The sequence below is a fragment of the Thunnus thynnus genome, chromosome 7 (genome assembly GCF_963924715.1).
Source record: "Thunnus thynnus chromosome 7, fThuThy2.1, whole genome shotgun sequence".
In the NCBI taxonomy this organism is placed as follows: Eukaryota; Metazoa; Chordata; class Actinopteri; order Scombriformes; family Scombridae; genus Thunnus; species Thunnus thynnus.
This window is the reverse complement of record NC_089523.1, coordinates 28,329,370-28,347,889: the sequence shown is the minus strand read 5'-3', so window position 1 is coordinate 28,347,889 and position 18,520 is coordinate 28,329,370. Positions and strand designations below refer to the sequence as shown.

The window sequence follows — 18,520 nt, the reverse complement described above, 5'->3', positions numbered from 1 at the left end:
TAAATGCCTTGACTAATCATTTGTCTCACCTATATAACTTTAAAACAGTACAGAGCAGTACAGTATAGTACATTGCAGTTAGAAACAAGCAAACAGAACTTGGTTTTAGCATTTGCATTCCCCACTTCAGAAAAGTGACCCTGTATTGTGTGTTGTGACCATAAATTAGGCCTTACATATGGACATTTAATTTTTCCATAGTAAAAAATGTAAACCCGTGCCAGAGCAGCTAGCCTACAACCGTGACACGACCATCATGCAGCTGCTACATCAAGCTATAATGTCCAAGCTACAATAAAGGAGAGAAAATCTGTGATTTGTCATTAATGGGACCAGTAAGTCCTCTTCTGTTGGAGAAGGAACGGACCAAATTCTTTACCGGTGAAGCACATCCTTTCTAAGGGTTGCAGCGCTGCACACAAGGGCCTGCCACATCTGCTGGCTGCCTGCCTGATTTGCTGCCTGGCTGCTTGCAACTTTTTAAAAAATCGAGAAGGAAGAAGACCAGGCAACTGGAAAATGTTAGTCATTGAAAAACAAAATGTTTTTTAGATGGTGGTTGGGGGGACTTGGCCCTGTTGGAGGCGAGTTAGCGACAAACGGAAGGTTGCATCTTATCTGGACCCTCTTAGCCCTGTAAAAGCTTTCAGGTGCAGTGCCCCATTGAGTGGATCCGGCCGGCCCGAGCTTGTGCAACTTTTTTTGTTCTTGGCAGCAGATGAGAGAACAGAATCAGACCCAGATAGCTGGGACTATATAGGGATCTGGGTAACACATTATTGCCACCCCAACATGTGCCACCCGCCCAGACTGTGAGCACTTGGCAACGCTGCACTTTATGTGCGAGCAGAGCTGGCAAAACAGGTGGGTTCCTTGAGTGTGCCCTATGATTAGATCAGTCATTACCACTGGCATTGTTGAAAGCAAAGCTAACCTCTTATTTCAGAGGACCACCTGTATTGGAATGTGTTACTAAGTCTTAACAGCACATGATTCAATCTCTGGATGAGAAAAATAGTCTTTGTTGGCTTACAGTTAGGATGTGTGTTTCCACTTATCATCTAATGAGATTCTGATTTTCTTTTCTTTTCCTCTTCAACAGAGAGCACTGTACAGCCACCGTGTTTTTTTCTTTGAATGTTGTTTGTTGTCTAGTGTCCGGTGATGTGGACTTCCTCTCCTTTATAAGTGTAGCTGTCTTCTGTAACTCACAGCTCTCAAACTTGAATCCTATGCATCTCATGCTCGCTGCAGCTGTGAGGTTTCCTCCACCTCTTCCACCTCCCTGCTTTCTCTTCAGTTGACAGTTGTGTCAGGGACCACACATTGAGGAGGTGGAGTGAGGCTGTTGTACTACTCTAGTAGACAGTCTAACATATATTAGCAAGCCCATCGTATATTTCTGCTCTATCATCATTTATCTGCCAGGCAGGCAGAGCGGAGGTAAACAAGGCTGTGCAGAGGCTTGTGCTCGTAAAGCACAGAGGCCCACCCCCATGACCTCCATTTCCCTCCTGGCTCACTTCTCATCTCACAGTCTCAGACGTTGCCATGCTGGCCTCCTCTGCAGAAGGCTCCCTGTTGGGCCTCTACCTGAATCACAGAGCAGAGCACAGCCACAGCTGACTGGCCTTGGGACAAGGGCAGCAGGAAGGGGCCTCTCTCCTCAACGGAGCCCCAGGAGTACACAGGCACAAAATATTAAGGAAAGCAAAGGATAACCTCTGCGGTCCTGCAGCAATGCACAGTTTGTTTTCTTACTCATTTCCATTTTCAGTTTGGCAATACAATCACGCTTTCTTAAAACAAGTAATAAAATGGTTTGTGGGGTGAGATAACTCTACTACAGTTTCACATAAATAGAAAATGCAAAAATAATGCTTAACATATTACAATCAAGTAAGTTGCATCGGAAACAAATGTCAAAATATGACAAATATGAAAAGAGGCGCATCACACATCCATCTACTTACAGCAATAGTTTGACATTTTGGGAAATACAATTTTTTTTTCTTTTTTGCAGAGAGTTTGATGAGAAGATTGATATCATTCTCATGTGTCTCATATGCAAAATATGCAGCTACAGCCAGCAGCTGTCATCTCATCCAACTCTTGGCAATAAAATAAGCATATTTCCTAAAATGTTGAACTAAGAGATGGGTATGTAGGCTTGCGGTCGAGAAATGCATTCTGTATTTATGAAACAATGATTTTATTCATTCTCCAAAACAAGTGTGTTCATATGGATACCTTTGAATTAAAAAGCCAGAAACCTTACAAACAATGTTCAATACCATAATATTAGATTGCTGGACATTGTCATTGTAAGGTAAAAGTCAAAGTCAAACACTCAACTCTAAATAATAAGATAAATTTGCTGAAAATAGACACTGCCCTTGAGAGCCCCACTGCTCTCAGATATTACACGCTTTGTAATAACTGAGAAGACCTGGCGCTGGTTCTGAATGGATGAGCTCAACTTGCTTTAAACAGCCTGTATATAAATTTGCTGTGTAGCAAAAATAGAGAGGGTTTGCTGATCACTTCCACTGAACGAAACTTACATCATAGCAAGTTCTTTAATTTAACGTTTAGTGTTGAAATCTTGTTTTTCTCCACACGAGAATAAAAATCTCTTATTGGGGTAAAAGTATTTAACTAGTTCCCAATTGAAATCAACTTACGTAAACAGTTTACGCGAATCAAGTGTCATTCTCTCGAGACATGAGGAAAGATCTACTTACTCCTGCCTTGTTTCAACATGTTTACATGTACAGAATCCTGTAACAAGAGAAACCACACTGGATCGAACGGGAGTAGTCTCAGCCCACTGACAGAAGTTATTCTTTGGTTTAAGAAGAATACGTCATAGTGTTACGCAAGGTCTGATTGTGGTCATTTTTTACAGTGTGCTGGTTTGAATGGAACTTGCGACATGCTAGGTTGTGAGTGTAAACCGCAGGACTACACAGGGCCTGGCACTCTCCCCTCTTATGGAGCAGAATCCAGGTCCATGTCAAGGAACGTGTGTGAAGTCCTGGAAGAGCTGACCTGGAAAGAGCCAGATGGGGATTGGAGTTTAAGCACCATAGAGGCCTTCTGCAAACAACATGTGGAAAGGCTTTGGCGGCTAATGTAGCGTGGAGTATTTATGTACTGAGCACAGACTTGACCACTGTCCATCAGGATCCGGAGAGCAGATATGCCACATACAGCCATGACCATTGCAACCAAGACCACCTCGCCTGGACCAGCCCCCTCCAACCCCTTCTCCCTACGGGACCCTCGTACTGCTCCTGGTTCAGCTGTTTAGTGTACAGTAGCTCATACCCACAATCCTCTCTGAGCAGGTGGTCTGTCATAGGCCTCTTTGTTTTCAAGACTCTCCCATGGCAGCTGAGGGCAGAGAACAAGAGGAACATGCAATAATCCTGCGCTTTAGGCTTTTTTGGCTGCCCTTTCCATGGTTTAATTCATTTAGCCAGAGTTTCATCATATCAGATTAGGAGAGTGAGGTTGACACAGTGGTTTTCTCAATGAATATTTCATTTAGTGGTTTTAAATACTGTGCTTTATAAAATCCAGCGACCATATTGAGGGCGAAAGTGAGTTCTGCAAGTTCTGCTTTGCCGTTAATACAAAGAAATGTGTGTGTATTGTTATAAAGTAACAACAGCTTCCAAAAACTCTTAATTAGATCCGAGAAACCAAAACTTGTACATGTTCACAAGATACTTAAGAGTCAGATGATTACCTTTTAATTTTCTGTTTTCTTTTAACAAATGATGTGTCATGTTTAACCTGCCAAACCAGAACCTGATACTTACTGGCTATGAAGCACGATTTTGTGTGAAAGCAAAGATTCACAGATAAGACTGACACAAAAGGCACTCAGTGTTTACTTATCATGCTGCATTATAGTGCATGCTAAAACATGTCGATAATAGTGACCATTTTAAAGAACAATACCAGAGTTTTTGCATGTTTTACACTTTACATACTATATGTGCTGACCACTCTTGGGACCCCTCATCACTGGTTGTATGTCTACCACTTATGTGAAAGGGATTTTCTTCCACGATGAATATGAATATGAATATTTTGTATTATTCAGTAGGCTAATTCTCAAGAAAGTCTGAAAAAACAAACCAATTTCGTGTAACAAATGTGTTTTTTTTTTCAGCTTTGCTTTCCCGCTTATGTGAAAGCACATTTCTGACACTTGAAAAACAAATCATAACCATTTTTTATTATAATTGTTTCTCTCATAATTCTGGCTCACTCACTTACAATTATATGATACTGTCTATAATTATGAAATACTAAGTCCTGATTAAGAGATACTTCCTCATAAAGTCACGATCCTATAATTATGACTTATCTCATTATTATTGTGACATATTATTATGTTGAGATTTTTATAGATACTCTTGTAATCATCGAATCATAATTCTCCTCTAAATTAGAAGTCATAACTACGAGGGAAAAGCTAAATCATAAAAAATAACTTACATGCACATTTCGTTTTGATGACATCTTGCTCTTGTTACTGTGGAGGCTGAATGTACTTTTTGTAAGTCCCTTTTAGAGAAAAACATCTGTAAACGAATGTAACGTCATCCATCATAATGTAAATGTTTTTACTTTTGTCAGAATTATGATGATAACATGGATAATTCAGTGTAGATGTTTATAGTTAATCTGGCCTTACAGCTACATTGTTATCCAACAATGTGACAGTAAAAACAGACTAAATGTGCACTGTGATGGATTAACTCAGTTCTACATGCTTTCAAAACTGTTTAGCGGTAACGTTAGGTGTACAGCATGTGATATGTTCAAATGGGCTAAAACATGCAGAGACACTGGTGTTTAAATTGCTTTGGGCGGATTCTAACTTAATTTTTTCCCCCCCTTGGTGTCAGATGGCATATTTCACTGTCACTGCGACCCTTGTTTTTTTTGGTCAGACTGTTTATACTGCACCATTTGTGGGACACTTTGTATTATTATCCAATTTATCACCACATGTATGACAGTAAATTATCTGACTAACCCTAACCCTCTCTCAACAGAAGCACAGCACTGTGGCATGTCTGACAATTTAGATGTTGAGACGTTTCCCTAAAACCAAAAATTAGCTTCAAAAATGCTTCAAACGTGACAGTGAAATTACTGTTTTGTTTCCACTGGTGTAATGGAGTTGTCAAACATGGTTTAACTCTTTCGTCTTCTAGAAAAAAAAAAAATCCTGCGTGTAATTTACAAGCGCACCACTAATTTGTGCGACTGGGGGTGTGAACACGCGTGATGTTGGTTGGCGCTATGTTCACTGAGTCGAGACTGGCAGAAGGCACAGCCTGAGAGGAGGCTTGATAGTATTTATTGCAACTTTAGTCAGGACCCCATGAGGTTATATGATTTGCAGATCCGAGTTAGTTTCTGACGTGATTTGTTGAATATGTATTTGTTGTATGTTTCAATAAGAAGAGTTTCTTCCTTTCTCTTGAAAAGGAATTGTATACTGCACCCAGATCCACAGGGCAACACATTAATCATGGGTTCTTTTTTGGGGGGACCAGACGTTGGAACATTTCATAGCTCCAGGATGTACATTATAAAATATGTTTCATATTGAACATACATTATGATGTCTGATTGCTGAATGATTGCACAGATAGTCGTGTGACATTTAAAATACAGTTCACACAAATCAATTCTGCATTTTATGGGTTACTTGAAGGAAATTTATCTCTAACAATTTCCTTATGGCTTGTTTTGTAGTACTTTTTGATTGTTGAATACTGCAATACCTTGTGGGAAACATTGGAGAAATTGTTCTGACTGATCATTTGATTGTCCAAATCCCTGTTTTCTGGCTTTCTTGTTTTTTTATCTCAAAAGGCATTCACATCTGCACAGTTTGTTTATTACCCTACCCGCTTATTGGCTCAAGTCGGTACCACTGCAGCTAGAGATGAGCTTTTACACTGACAGATTCATACAAGATGCTGGAGCTGTAAAATAAGACTAATAAAACAGAATCCAATCACTTTTTTTTTTTTTGCAACAGTGGTAACAAACGTTATTGATTTTTGCATCATTAGGCCTCTTGTGTTTTTGAGAAATCCTGCCAGCTTACATAAAGAGAACAGGAGAAACTTATCAACTGTTGCGTCAGTATTAAATCTTAATGGTCAGTCACATTACATGTTTGTGTTTTATTGATTACATTTAAAAATGATGCATACTGTGGTGAAAATGATCTCTGTAGTTTTATAGTCTCTTTTATCTTGTCCAAGTTATTACAGTTTTCATTTATTGCAGTATTTTATCAATGTTTCTAATGATAATCTAACCAAAGCTAATCAGCCTTCCGTGAAAATAATTAGTATTCATGACTAGGCAACACCTTAACACCTTAATGTAACATCTGTTTTCCATGTAAGACAAAGGTAAAAACCCACCATCAGCGTGAGACTGATTTTTCTAGTCTCACTGTTCCCCTCAGCTGCTTAACAGGCTGCTAAAATGGATACTTGCGCATTTTAAAGTGGGTTCTGGCTTTTACTGTATATGAAGGAGGTCTCAAGAGCTTTTTGGGTGGGAAAGGTGCCTGTAAAGGGGTCAGTAATTTTTTTCAAAGTAACTGTTGCTTTTTGTTCCTTCTCTCATTATTTGGATCCAATGAATGTTATGAGAAGGAAGGAAGTTTTGTTTTGTCACAACCCTGGATATATTCTTTCATTTTTGAATTTTAAAATGGTGAGGGTTATTTTCTCTGAACCTTAGCAAAATCAATGGGGAGTGTCAGTGTACACATGCACACAGGAAGCCTGGGTGTGCTCAGAACAGATTTTTAGAAACAACTATATTTCATTTTTTTATGTCTAATGTGCCCCGGAGAGGAAGAATAAAGGTAAACAGACTAGAATGTGTATACATGTCTGAGAATAGATGTAAACTAAGTAATTCAGTCACAGATAATTTTACAACAGTTCGAGTCTGCACACACCAACGACAGTGCGGAGTTGTACTCAGGAAAGCCATAAGCTCATACTTTCACCACATGCTAACCACTGACACTGTCACAAGTGTACAGTTATATGCTTCCATTCACACGCACGGTAGTCACATAAATAAACATAGGTAAACAACAAATTATCTGCATGGCCTATGAATTTCACAGAGTGACATAAATCTGTGACGAGCTGTATCATGTAGGTTTTTCCTCTCGCTGCATGGTTTTTGTAAGGTAAAGACATTAAAGCATTACATTTTTTTTTTCAAAAACAAACTTGAACCCTGGAGTGCCTTCCCCATCTGGAAGCAGTAGAGGGCTTGTCTAAAAGATAAAAACGATATGAATCGCTGCTGGCAACTCAAATGTCCAGTCTGGGATCAATTACATAGACAGGATTCAGAGAGAGGAGGGGAGCTGGGGGAGACACTCGGCACAGATTCTATATCATGGTCTGGTCCAGCACAGGCATGTAGCCCACATAACACCCACACACAAACACACGCTAAACAAACTGCTCTGTGACCTGCAGCTTGTGCGCACAGTTCCCAGTGTCTGGTTATGGATTGGCTGAGACCGCATGCTGCCATGTTCCCGCCCCACTCGCACACTGCATTTAACAAGCAATGATGGCAGTTCCAGATGAGGCCGCTCTCAGCCAGCTGCTCTGTCATGTGGGTTGGGGGCAAGGATTTCTACTAGGATCAATAGAATAAGCTGGTTGTCTCTTTTACAGCTCTCTGTAGTTTTATAGTTTAGAACGATCTCATAGGCTGCATAGACGTGAATTATTCAAGTTTAAGTCTTACTTCCTAGCTCAGTGTCAAAGTTTGTCTACCACTTCTGTACCCAGAATTTATCCATGAAAACATCTGCCTAACAGTCTCAACGAAATGCATTGTGGGATGCTTAAGACGGGGAGAGAGGGGAGGAGAGTCGTAATGGAATGAATATGAATAACACAAAGTAAAAACAGACCAGGAGGGGAGAATGGGAGAAAGACAAAGGGATTTAATAGGATCCAGACTGTTTTGAGCTCTCACTGTTTCAAAGGGAGACGCTGCCATATGTACATATATACGCTCACTGTGTTTGTTTGAGACCTGAACAGGCACGGCCAGACATTCACAGCTTTACAAAAGGTCACGGCAACACCTCCAGTCCCCATAACCTTTTTTTAGGGTCAAGCTTCAATTCACAAATAGTGCAGGACCTCACCTCATGTGGCCCCATTAAACTTCATAGGCATGGCCTGCTCTGTGTCTCCCATTACCCTCACAAATGTAAATACAGTCGCTACTGTGTAACGTGTAATTGTACAGTGACAGATTTGAAGGCTTTTTACATGTAGTATAGTCACTCTGAGTTGAGATAAAACATTATTTATTAGATTTATTAGTTAAAATGAAACAAAATGCTCAATTATACCTGCCACGATGACAGAATAATGTTTATTCTGCACTTTTAAGTTTTTAACTTTGTTATATTAATTTATTAAATATTTTCTGTGGCCTAGTGATTTAGTTTTTCCACAGAAGAAAAATATATTTGAACACTAACCCGAAACAGTTTTGAGCAGTTTACACTGTTGCGGAGGTTTCGGGATACTGTGCCAACATGCCACACAAGTGGCAGAGAAATCTGGATTTGGTCTGATGCTAATACTCTTTAAATCACTATAAATTCACTATAATGTTTTTCTTCTGCTGCTTCTCAGTGAGTCATACCTGTGTTTGTGCTGAGTAAAGTCAGTCACTGGATTTCAGGACTGGTGAGGGGACTGTACATGATTAAAATTCATCAGAGTAACTCTACTGCCATCTACTGTTCACTCTTGCTTTCCACAGTGAAAAGTGTGCAGATGCTCTGTAGCATTGTACAGCCTCATGTTGAAACATGAGCAGGAGGACATTATTGTGACATATGATATGATAGTTATCTTTTCTAAACTTGTTTTAATCTTTTTGAAAACTGACTGCAGCATTTATAGCAGCTTGTCCAGCCCAAACTTACTGTAAAGCTCAAATATGAGCTCTGTAGTTTGACTAAAAGATCACCTTCTCTGTGAAGGGTTTTCACTGATTCATAGAGGACCTGGACTTATATTTGAATCATTTATATGTGTTTATTCTCACTGATATTTTGTATTCAGTTAGTTCTTTGTTTAGCTTCGTTATATTTCATGTGTGTGCATTACTGAATATTCATCCCATCCAAGCAAAGAGAGAGAATATTTTAGACGTTGTGTTACCGTGGTTTAAAGTGGGCTCTGCTGTCAGTGTGCCAATACTGAACTCAAACTAAAACATTACTTTGATACACCACCTACCTGGGCCCAATCCAAGAAAACAAGTTGGCCATCTAATGCAGAGTATTGGCCTCATGGGTGTTAAGGTGTGCCAGCAACCTTGATCATAACACAAACAAGACTGTAGGAAATGAAATTGACTTCCACAAGAACCCAGATGCTCATCTCTCCCTGGTAATTAACAGCAATACCCTTTGCACACAGTGGAGTCTATTAAATTCATCAAACCCTCAGATCAGGTGAGGACATCACCAGTCTGACTTGAAGAATGCTCTTTCTTGTCTCAGCACAGGCAGCTGAACATGTCACAACAAATTCGAGTCCAAATTCTCAACAATGAAAATCCGCTCAGCATCCTTTTCTGCTTGCTATGGCGCTCTGCCTCCCGCTCTGAGCAGCTTGTCATTTCCGCGACTGCTGGCTGCCCTTCATCAAAGACCTGTGTGATTCCAAAGTAAAGTAGAGAGAAAAACATGATTGCTGCTGACTTTGCCCATCTGGGAAACCACCTGTTTTTAGAAAGCTGTCCTGTGCATCAGTGCCTGCACCAGCCGCCACGGCAACGCCTTCTTCCCAATTACAATTACCCGCCTCACGAGCACACGCAACACCATCAGACTGACAGACTGAACAAACAAACAAATCTGCACATGGCTGCTGATTATTTGGTTATTCAGGCTATTTATCACTGTCAGCCTCATCATTGCATCATTGTCGCTTTCTTTTGTGCTTCACTGCTTTCTCAAGTTTATCCTACTCTGTTTGAGGTATTGCGGGACTGATTATTTATGTCCAGGCTGCTGCAGTGTTTCAATGTACAGCATAGTGTTTAATCTACTGCCAGAAGGTACATTTTGTCTGCCTTGTCTATCATGCCCTGTAAAATTGAATATCCACCTACTGTGTCAATTACTGTGTTACTGTCTCATTGTATGCACAAATAAACTGATGAACAGCCTAAAAGTAAACAGAAATATGTACTTCATGTGCATAAACATGTAATGCAGGAAGAATCATTTAATTTTTGTGAATTTGATATGAAAGAACAACCTGAAGATGTGTGATACTTTTGTATGCAAGCACACAGATACACACATGTTAGAGCACAATACATTGTCTGTTGAGTACATGGTGTACTATGTTTCCACTCTGAAAGGGGTGGTGGAGATTGTAGGTGAGGGACTTGACTTCCTACATTTCTACACACAATGGCATGGGCAGTGTTTGTCACCACGGAAACCATTAGTTTCTTGGCAACATTCGCATCATCTCTAGCAGACTCTAAAATTGAATCTAATGATGGGATTCCAGCAGTCGACTGAAAGAGGAATGTTTGCGAGCAAAGTGATGGGGAAAAGGTTTTGGGTTGGGTGTGAAAAAAAAGCACAACAGGTGAGAGGGGAATTAATGATGAGGTACACAAAACTTTTTTTTGGCCTGTTCTAATGGGTCTGCACAGACATCTTGCAACTGTTTGAAAGATGGCTTTCTAAAGACGAAAACTAGACATTCAGGATTGAATTTTGCCATCTGTAATATTCTTGACTGATAAGCGTGAGGTAGCCAACATGCATCTTCATCACGAAATGTCAATCTGTTTAAAAATAAAACCACATTCCCGGCATGCAGGCAGCAGTTGCAGAGCCACAAGTTGTTTACCCACATTAGTAATTCGCCCACTCAGACTGACCTCTGTGCCTCCCAAACTAATGCATTTTATAATTAGTCATTTGTAAGTAACTGTGCTCCGCCTAAAGAGATGAAGGGTGATCCTACCAACTGCTGCTGTCTCGATCTACTAACACTTTGTGGTAGGTTTAATCGACTGTATTGTATGTAGTGCTTGGTGTTATTACTTTAAGCTTCTCAGGATCCATATTTTCATCGTCATCATTACTATGATAAATTTATTTTCTTCCCCAAATCCCTTTATTTGCATATAATGCTCTGGAAGGTCCCCCCCCTTAAATACATCTCCCTGCTTATTTCTTCCCTGTAGCACCATCACATTCCCTAAGGGTAAACCAATTTACATTCTTGTTTTGCTCTTCAGATCCATGCCAGTTTCCATGACAACATAGTTTCACTTTCTCATCCTCTCTGTCTCACTCTCTCTATCTCCCTCCTCTCTCTCTCTCTCTCCTGTTCTCTCATTCCCCACTGCTCCTTTCTTATGTTCTCTTGACCTTCCTCCAATGTTTCATTTTCCTTCTCTCCAAATACCAGGGTCCAATTCCTCCTCTCCTCTCATTTCCTCACCTAATTGAGCTCATTCCTCCGCTTGCCATATACCAGCAGAGAATAATGGACTCAGATAAAAACATATCTCAGGGGGAACGGCAGGATAGAATTCACAGCATCTCGTTGCATTTTTATGATAACACACAAATGCAGCATACTCTGTCTGCGGGCTATTTCATTCGCTCTTAAATATCCTTGAGCTGGACTGTATAGCAGGAGGGATGCCCAGAGCCAAAAATGACTGAATCAAAATATTGTGCAGCTGAGTATACTCTCCCTTGATTAAAAATACACCTGTTTGGCAATTAGTGTGTCCACAAAATAGAGTATAGCACTCAAAATGAAAAAGAACTACGGGAAAAACAAGATGTCTCTACCAAATAAAATGTCCATTTTCTTTTATTTAGATATTTAAACAAAGAGAAAAAAAAACGTGTCCATCCTAAATTGAGTCGGAGCTTATTTCCACTCTAATTAGGCAGATAATGACAGAATAATATAGAGTGCACATCTCTTCCAAATGACGTAATTATAATCTCAAGCTATATAATTACACGATGATAAAGATATCTGATGCCAGCAGGTGTAATGGTGCTTCTTCAGCTGATTAATGTCAGTCTTGTCTGCCTCGTCTGGGGAGGAAGTCATGAAAAAGGTCGTCAGTCTTCTTCACGACTTTGACCATTCTGCCTGTGCTCGCTCCACATCTGCGAGTTGATGACTTGCAGCAAGTCACTTTTGTGGTTTGTGATTATTTTCACTGCTTTGTTTTGACCGTTAGATACTGCCGGTTTGTGCTTTATTCCTATCCCTCCCAGTAAAAAATCGTCGCTGCTCCTTCCACACTGATTCAACATGTGTAGACTATTTGTTCTTCCCTAATATTCGACTGAATGTCAGATTTTTTAAAAATAGATGAAGGCTTTCTTTGTCACCCCTTGAGCACAAAAAAAAAAAAAAAAATCTTTCTCCTACATTGTGGGTGGTCTAGAAACCTACATCCTTGAGGTCAGAGATATGCAACTGGGAAGTTATCGGTGCAAATCCTTGTACCAGTGAACATCTGGACAAAGTGTACAAGATGTGCTCTCTTCTCTAAACAATGTCCCATGCTCTCTTGATGGCGGCAATTACTTTGGTAGCGTTAAGCAGTAACCAACAGTGGAAAGGTATATTCTTATGCAGCTCCTGAGTTGTTAGTGCTCTTAATTATTTGAAACTGCTGGAGTAAAACATGTGTTATGCTTAATCAGCCTTATGGGTAACAAATTGTATGAAAAATAACATAAACTTCAACCCCCTCTACCTCAAAGCACAGTCAGTAGCCTACATTTGCAAGAAATGTCTTTCCCAAAGTTCACTTAAGGGCATGTAGCCAAGCCTACTTCTGCTACCCATACCACCAGAGGGAGTATTCATCTGAAAAAAGAGCAAGTTTAACAGTGCAACAACTGGATCTTCACTCTGAGTAACTTTATAATGGTTCCCCCAAACCTCAAGTGTCTCAGCTCGGTTTACAGTGTTTCAGAGTGTCTTCTCAGGTCCTCTGCTGAAGGATGGAGCACATTAGTGACGTCTAAGATGGATTGATTGATTGAGCGATTTTCTAAAGTTTAAGGAAATGTGCATTTTTGTGTCTGCAATACTGAATTTAATGTCAAGGTGTTGACATTACAGCCATCTGAAAATATTAAAAAAAATATTGATGTAATCATATGTGTCATAATAATACTCAGCCAGCAGTGGATTGATTGATTGAGTGATTTTCTAAAGTTTAAGGAAATGTGCGTTTGTGTGTCTGCAATACTGATTTTAATCTCAGGGTGTTGACATCACAGCCATCTGAAAATATCACAAAAAAAAAAAAAAAAAAAAAAAAAAAAATTGATATTATCATCTGTGTGTCAAAATAAGTCTCAGCCAGCAGAGAAGTCCAGTTTGACATATCAGTACAGTGACATACGGATGCCCGTGTGGCCACATTATTGTCAGCGGCTGGATATGGACTCGCAGAGAAATGCAACGTCCTGCCCTTCTACATCTTGAATAGTGGGAGTCATGAACCGCTGCAAGGTGACGCGTCCTCTGATTTCAACCGAAACTTCAACCTAGCCACGCCGTGTTATTTATCACCCTGTGAACCCTCCGTCAAACTGCACCAGCTCCTTTCCTACCAAACAGCGGGATCGGGACCATCTTGCGCAGTGGTACAGCGAGCAGAGCAAACGGTGGCGGCGGCCACTCCGGGGAATGTCGGCTGGCCGTCAGTCCTGACATCGGCCTCTTCTGATCTCAGACACCAGCCAAATGGGGTAGAGTACACAGCATTTCTAAACACTGTCACTACCGGAGCATGCTAGCTGTCGCATATTTCAGAGCTGTCTTCCTTATGTGTGGACTCGTATAACTTTCTGTTCTTTTTATGAAGTCGCTAGCGAGCCCGTAACAAAGTTCAAACCCCGTTAGCTAGCGCTGGTTCGCTTGCAGATGTGTGCCACGGCAACGTCAGCTTACAAGCAAGTAGCCTAGCGGAGACATGAATTAGCATGCTAAGTTAGCTGGCGCAGCAAGTCTCCACTCAGGAGCGCCGGGGTTCAGATCAGGGGCATGTGTCCTTAAATTCTCCCCCACAACAGTGCGGTGCTTGCCCAACTTTATACTTTAACGTGCTCAGTGTGTCGATAAGAAGATTTAAATCCAGATGTGTAAATGACTAATATTAGCTTGTCAGCTAGCTAATCTGACAGACTCAGCCAAAGCAACGTTTGAAAGGTTTTTTGTGCTCAGTAGGTGACAAGCTGCGTAACGATACCTGTCACTTCAACACAGACCTGGCGAGGGCATGTGGGGAGCAACATGCAGCTAAAACGACCGCTGCTGAACACTTGCTGCCACTTTTCTTTCACAATGCTCAATGTTAACGTTAGTGGAGTAAAGTTATATCTGTATAATTCAAGATATATTGTATTTTTAATGGGCATTTCCTGCCCTGCCCCCCGCTGTGATTCAGATAAGCTTTTACTGTGTTGGCTGGACGTCAAGCTAAGTTTATGATAACGATACCTTTCATTTGAGACGTTTTATTGGTTTAAGGTAGCCGTCAAAATAAATATGTTAGTATTACTGATAGTACAAGCCACTGTTAGAGTTGTAGTTGCTATAATTTTATAGCTAAATGCTTTCATACAGCCTGTGTATCATAATTGTTAAAGCAAAGTTCCCTCACATATACCCTTTTTCTGTCTCTCTCTTCCTTCTTTGTGTGTGTGAGTGATTATACTTATGTCAACCCTATGACCTTATAGTTCACAAGGGTTAAAGGTCTCAGGCACCATGCTGAGCAGTTTTAAATTCATATAATACTTAATTTAATTGTACACATTTCCTCCTGGACAACTTTTCAGGCTCACAAATCTTTTCTTGCTTTAATCCCTGAATTCAGCCTGTTGAATGCGGCTGTGATAACACTGCACTTAAACTTGTTCACCATCAGTTCTACCACAGCTTTTCTCTTTTGGTATCACACACACAAAGTCTTTCCGTGTGTGTGTGTCTGCATGCGTGCGTGCGTGTGTCCACAAGCGCTTAATGCTGTGTGTGTATCTACAATATCCTGGTGAGCTATATATAGCACCTAACAGAGTTTGCAACTTGATCCGAATTGTCTTTCAGGGCTACAGTACACTGTGCGTTGCTTTCCACTGGAAGTGAAATATCTCCCTGATCCATCTCTTTTTTTTTTTTTTTTTTGTTCTTTTAAAAGGACAGGTCACTGCCTACCTGTAGGCCTTTGTGCAAGCCTTTTTTTTTTTTTTTTTTTTTTTTTAAATTTGTGCTCTTGTTTTTTTGGTGTGTGTGTGTTTTTTTCCCCTCAGGAGCTCCTGTAAATGACGTTGTAGCGCATAATGATGGAAGCTCTGTGTGAGACAATTACTCTAATCTGTCCAGGATTAATAGACCAAATATTATTTATTTATTTCAGTCCATCCACAGTGCTCAGCGGGTTTATAAGCTGCATGGATATTTTAGTAAGCACTTCTGTACACTTGGTTTGGATAAAAACAAGTGACAGAACAGATGACGGTGAAGCGGACCTCCCCGTAACAAAGAGGTTAACGTATCAAACATTTATGTATTGCGAAACGCGAAGGCATTAATTGACATATTGAAAAAGGCCAGAATTGATTTGAATGAATAAACATGTGGCAGCCACTGCATGTCCGCACAAACTGCTCCGGTGCAAGCAGAGACAGATTTGGTGAGCTGCTGACAAAGTGTTTCTTATCTAGAAGGGTGATCTGAGAACTTTGGGGTGAGCTACAGGGAGCCCTGCTAAGGTGAGCTATGAAAGAATAATGTGATACTGAGAACGCTTCCACATGACAGAATATACTGAGACAGTGAAGTACTGGACTGCATAGGCCTAGGTCACAATCTAATCCCTAAGCAGGAAACATTTAGGTGAAGCATTTTTATGACACATTTCAGTAATTGTGGCTCACCTAAATGTCTGAGTGTCTATAGTGGTTCTGTGTCTTTCTGTGCGCTTAGTGTTTGCATATTTTTGCATACAGTCTTTGTAGGCAAAAGTACTCTGTCTGCTGCCGGTCCTCAACCTTTCAAAAGACATTAAATACATTCAGTCACTCAAGGGCCATTTGTTGTAAGTTGTTGTAATTTGTTGTAAAGTGTTTATAGCTGTTCTGAACAGCTACACTCGAAGGCAAGGTGGAAGGCCATCCATCGTAGGATGGGGCGAGACGCGGTAAACTTTTAAATAAGGGGATAGACTGTATATGAAGATGGACGTCATGACAGCTCGCCAAAAGTGAAGCCAAAACCTCTCGATCGCCCCCTGGTGGATGGCTGCAGTATAGGTCATAAGTCCCGCCCCCTCCGTGTTAGTGGATGGGACATGAGTCAAACTAAAAAAATCAAAGTACACGTCAAACAAAATTTTCTTAAAGATGGTTTCTGTCATTTCAGGTATTTCTTCTTATGCTGATGTTTGTCCAAGTGCTATTTTTTCTGATAAGTTTGTTTTTAATTAGTTATTTGACGATATAGAAAGGGGGTCTGATGTTATGATTGACAGCTGTGACAGCCGCTCTCAAACCTCCGTCCTCCGTGCTTTCGACAGATCGACACCCATTAACTGGTAACTAACCAGTTAATTTTTAAGAAAAGTTTATGATGTAGCTTTCGTTTGTGAGAGCTGTCCAGCAGTAGGTAGTCAGAGCTAGCTTGTGCGCCCTGGTTAGCTTGACTTTTAGCTCATCCTTCTTCTCCTCAAAGTGTTTTTCATTGTGTTTAAACATAGTAGCTCTCGATGGCATAACGTACTCGGGCTCGAGGTACGAATATAAGTAATACTACGAACATTAAGAGGCTGACTTTGCAGCAGCAGTAGCATTGGTCAGTATTCAGCACGTCATTCTCTATGTCAAGCCTGAGAGAATAACTGATGAGCGGTTTCACTTGCTCACTCAGTGGTGAAGCGGTGGTCAGCTCGACTCTGCGGTGAGTGTGACGTGATTGCGTTACCACGGCAATGCAGTAACCACGGCAGCTCTAAATGGAATCATATCACGTAGGTGGTCACAGTTCTTCTCCAGAGGAAGAGGATGTTTGATTTGACTCACAATTTTTGCCAAATGTCTTAATATCCAATAAATAAGATACTCATGGGTCTGTGTGACTTTTGTTGATAAGTTTGAAACTTGTTAGTGTTACACTAGTTAACTCAAAGCGGAAAATGCATCAAAGTAAACTTTTTCAGATGCAAAACAAACTGTTGGTGTTGGCTTTTTAACAATTTCACAGATTAAAGGAACTATTAATACCAAGTCTGCTCTAATGCAGGAACTGAGTATTGCAATCACAATTTTCATGTTTGAGATGAAAGATAAGTTTTGTTGGTTAGCTTTAATGATCCTCATGTTGGCTCAGACTGCAGATCACATTGAAACAATATAATATCAGTTCGATTTATATCATTTATCAGCTGGAGGATTTTGTAATAGCGCGGTGCTTTTATGTATGTTTTTACTGCACCTGCTCAAAGTCATTATGGCTTCTTTTGATTGTTCAAGCAGTATTTCAAAATGCTGCAATATGCTTTTTCTGGCTAAAGCTGTTGGCCAATTTATGGTAGTAAGCAGAAAATCTGTATAAGTATGACCTATGACCTTTGACTAAACCTGAGCTTCTTACACCCAAAGCAACTGACAGTGCCATCCATACATCCACTTGGCATGACTGAAACACGTTTGTAACTAAGAAATGGACGTCTTAAACTGTTAAAAGTGTGTGCAGCACCTCTCTGGGTGAAGAGGTGTTTCAGAAATAGAACAAGTGGTAACAGTTTTACTGAAAACTGAGAAAGAAAACTGAATGATGAAACTCCTATAAGAAGAAGTGTGGGAGTGTTGTTGGAGAATCACCAGACAACATTTTTAATTCATGCTTTGACTGCAGAAAATTACCAAGTTGCTTCCTGGTATGTGGATGAGGAACTCTTCACAAGTTGATAGATGCTTGTTTGATGATTACTGCTTGCTATAAAAATGCAAAATTTATATTTCCTTCATGGAGCGCTATGTGGCTTTTACCATTATTAACCTAAGCAGTGTGTGGTGACACTGTATGTGCATATACACTGTCACCACCTCTATCCTCTTCATCCTTGATAATCAATTAATCGTTTTAGTCACTTTTTAAGCAAATATGCCACAAATTGGCTGGATTTAGCTTTTCAAATGTGATGATTTAATGCTTTTCTTTTTCATACATGAAATCCAGCAATTGAATATTTTGTGTTTTGGACGGTTGTTCGGACAAAATAAGAATGTTCTCACTGAAAAGACCAGCACTCGCAAATGAATGTCGGTTATTTTGAGTAGATGCTGTTAATTAATTAAAAGACCAAACAAGTGCAAACACTTTGATGA

The 18,520-nt window shown here is 40.3% G+C and overlaps 1 protein-coding gene across 1 annotated transcript in view; it reads left to right on the top strand.

Annotated features, from left to right (window-relative positions):
- Positions 1–13,507: 13,507 nt before the first annotated feature.
- bcl9l (bcl9 like) overlaps positions 13,508–18,520 on the top strand; it is a 30,522-nt gene continuing 25,509 nt past the window's right edge. Inside the window, exon 1 of the mRNA XM_067595294.1 lies at positions 13,508–13,882. The gene's annotated coding sequence lies outside the window, so the exon portion shown is untranslated. The remainder of the gene's footprint in view (positions 13,883–18,520) is intronic.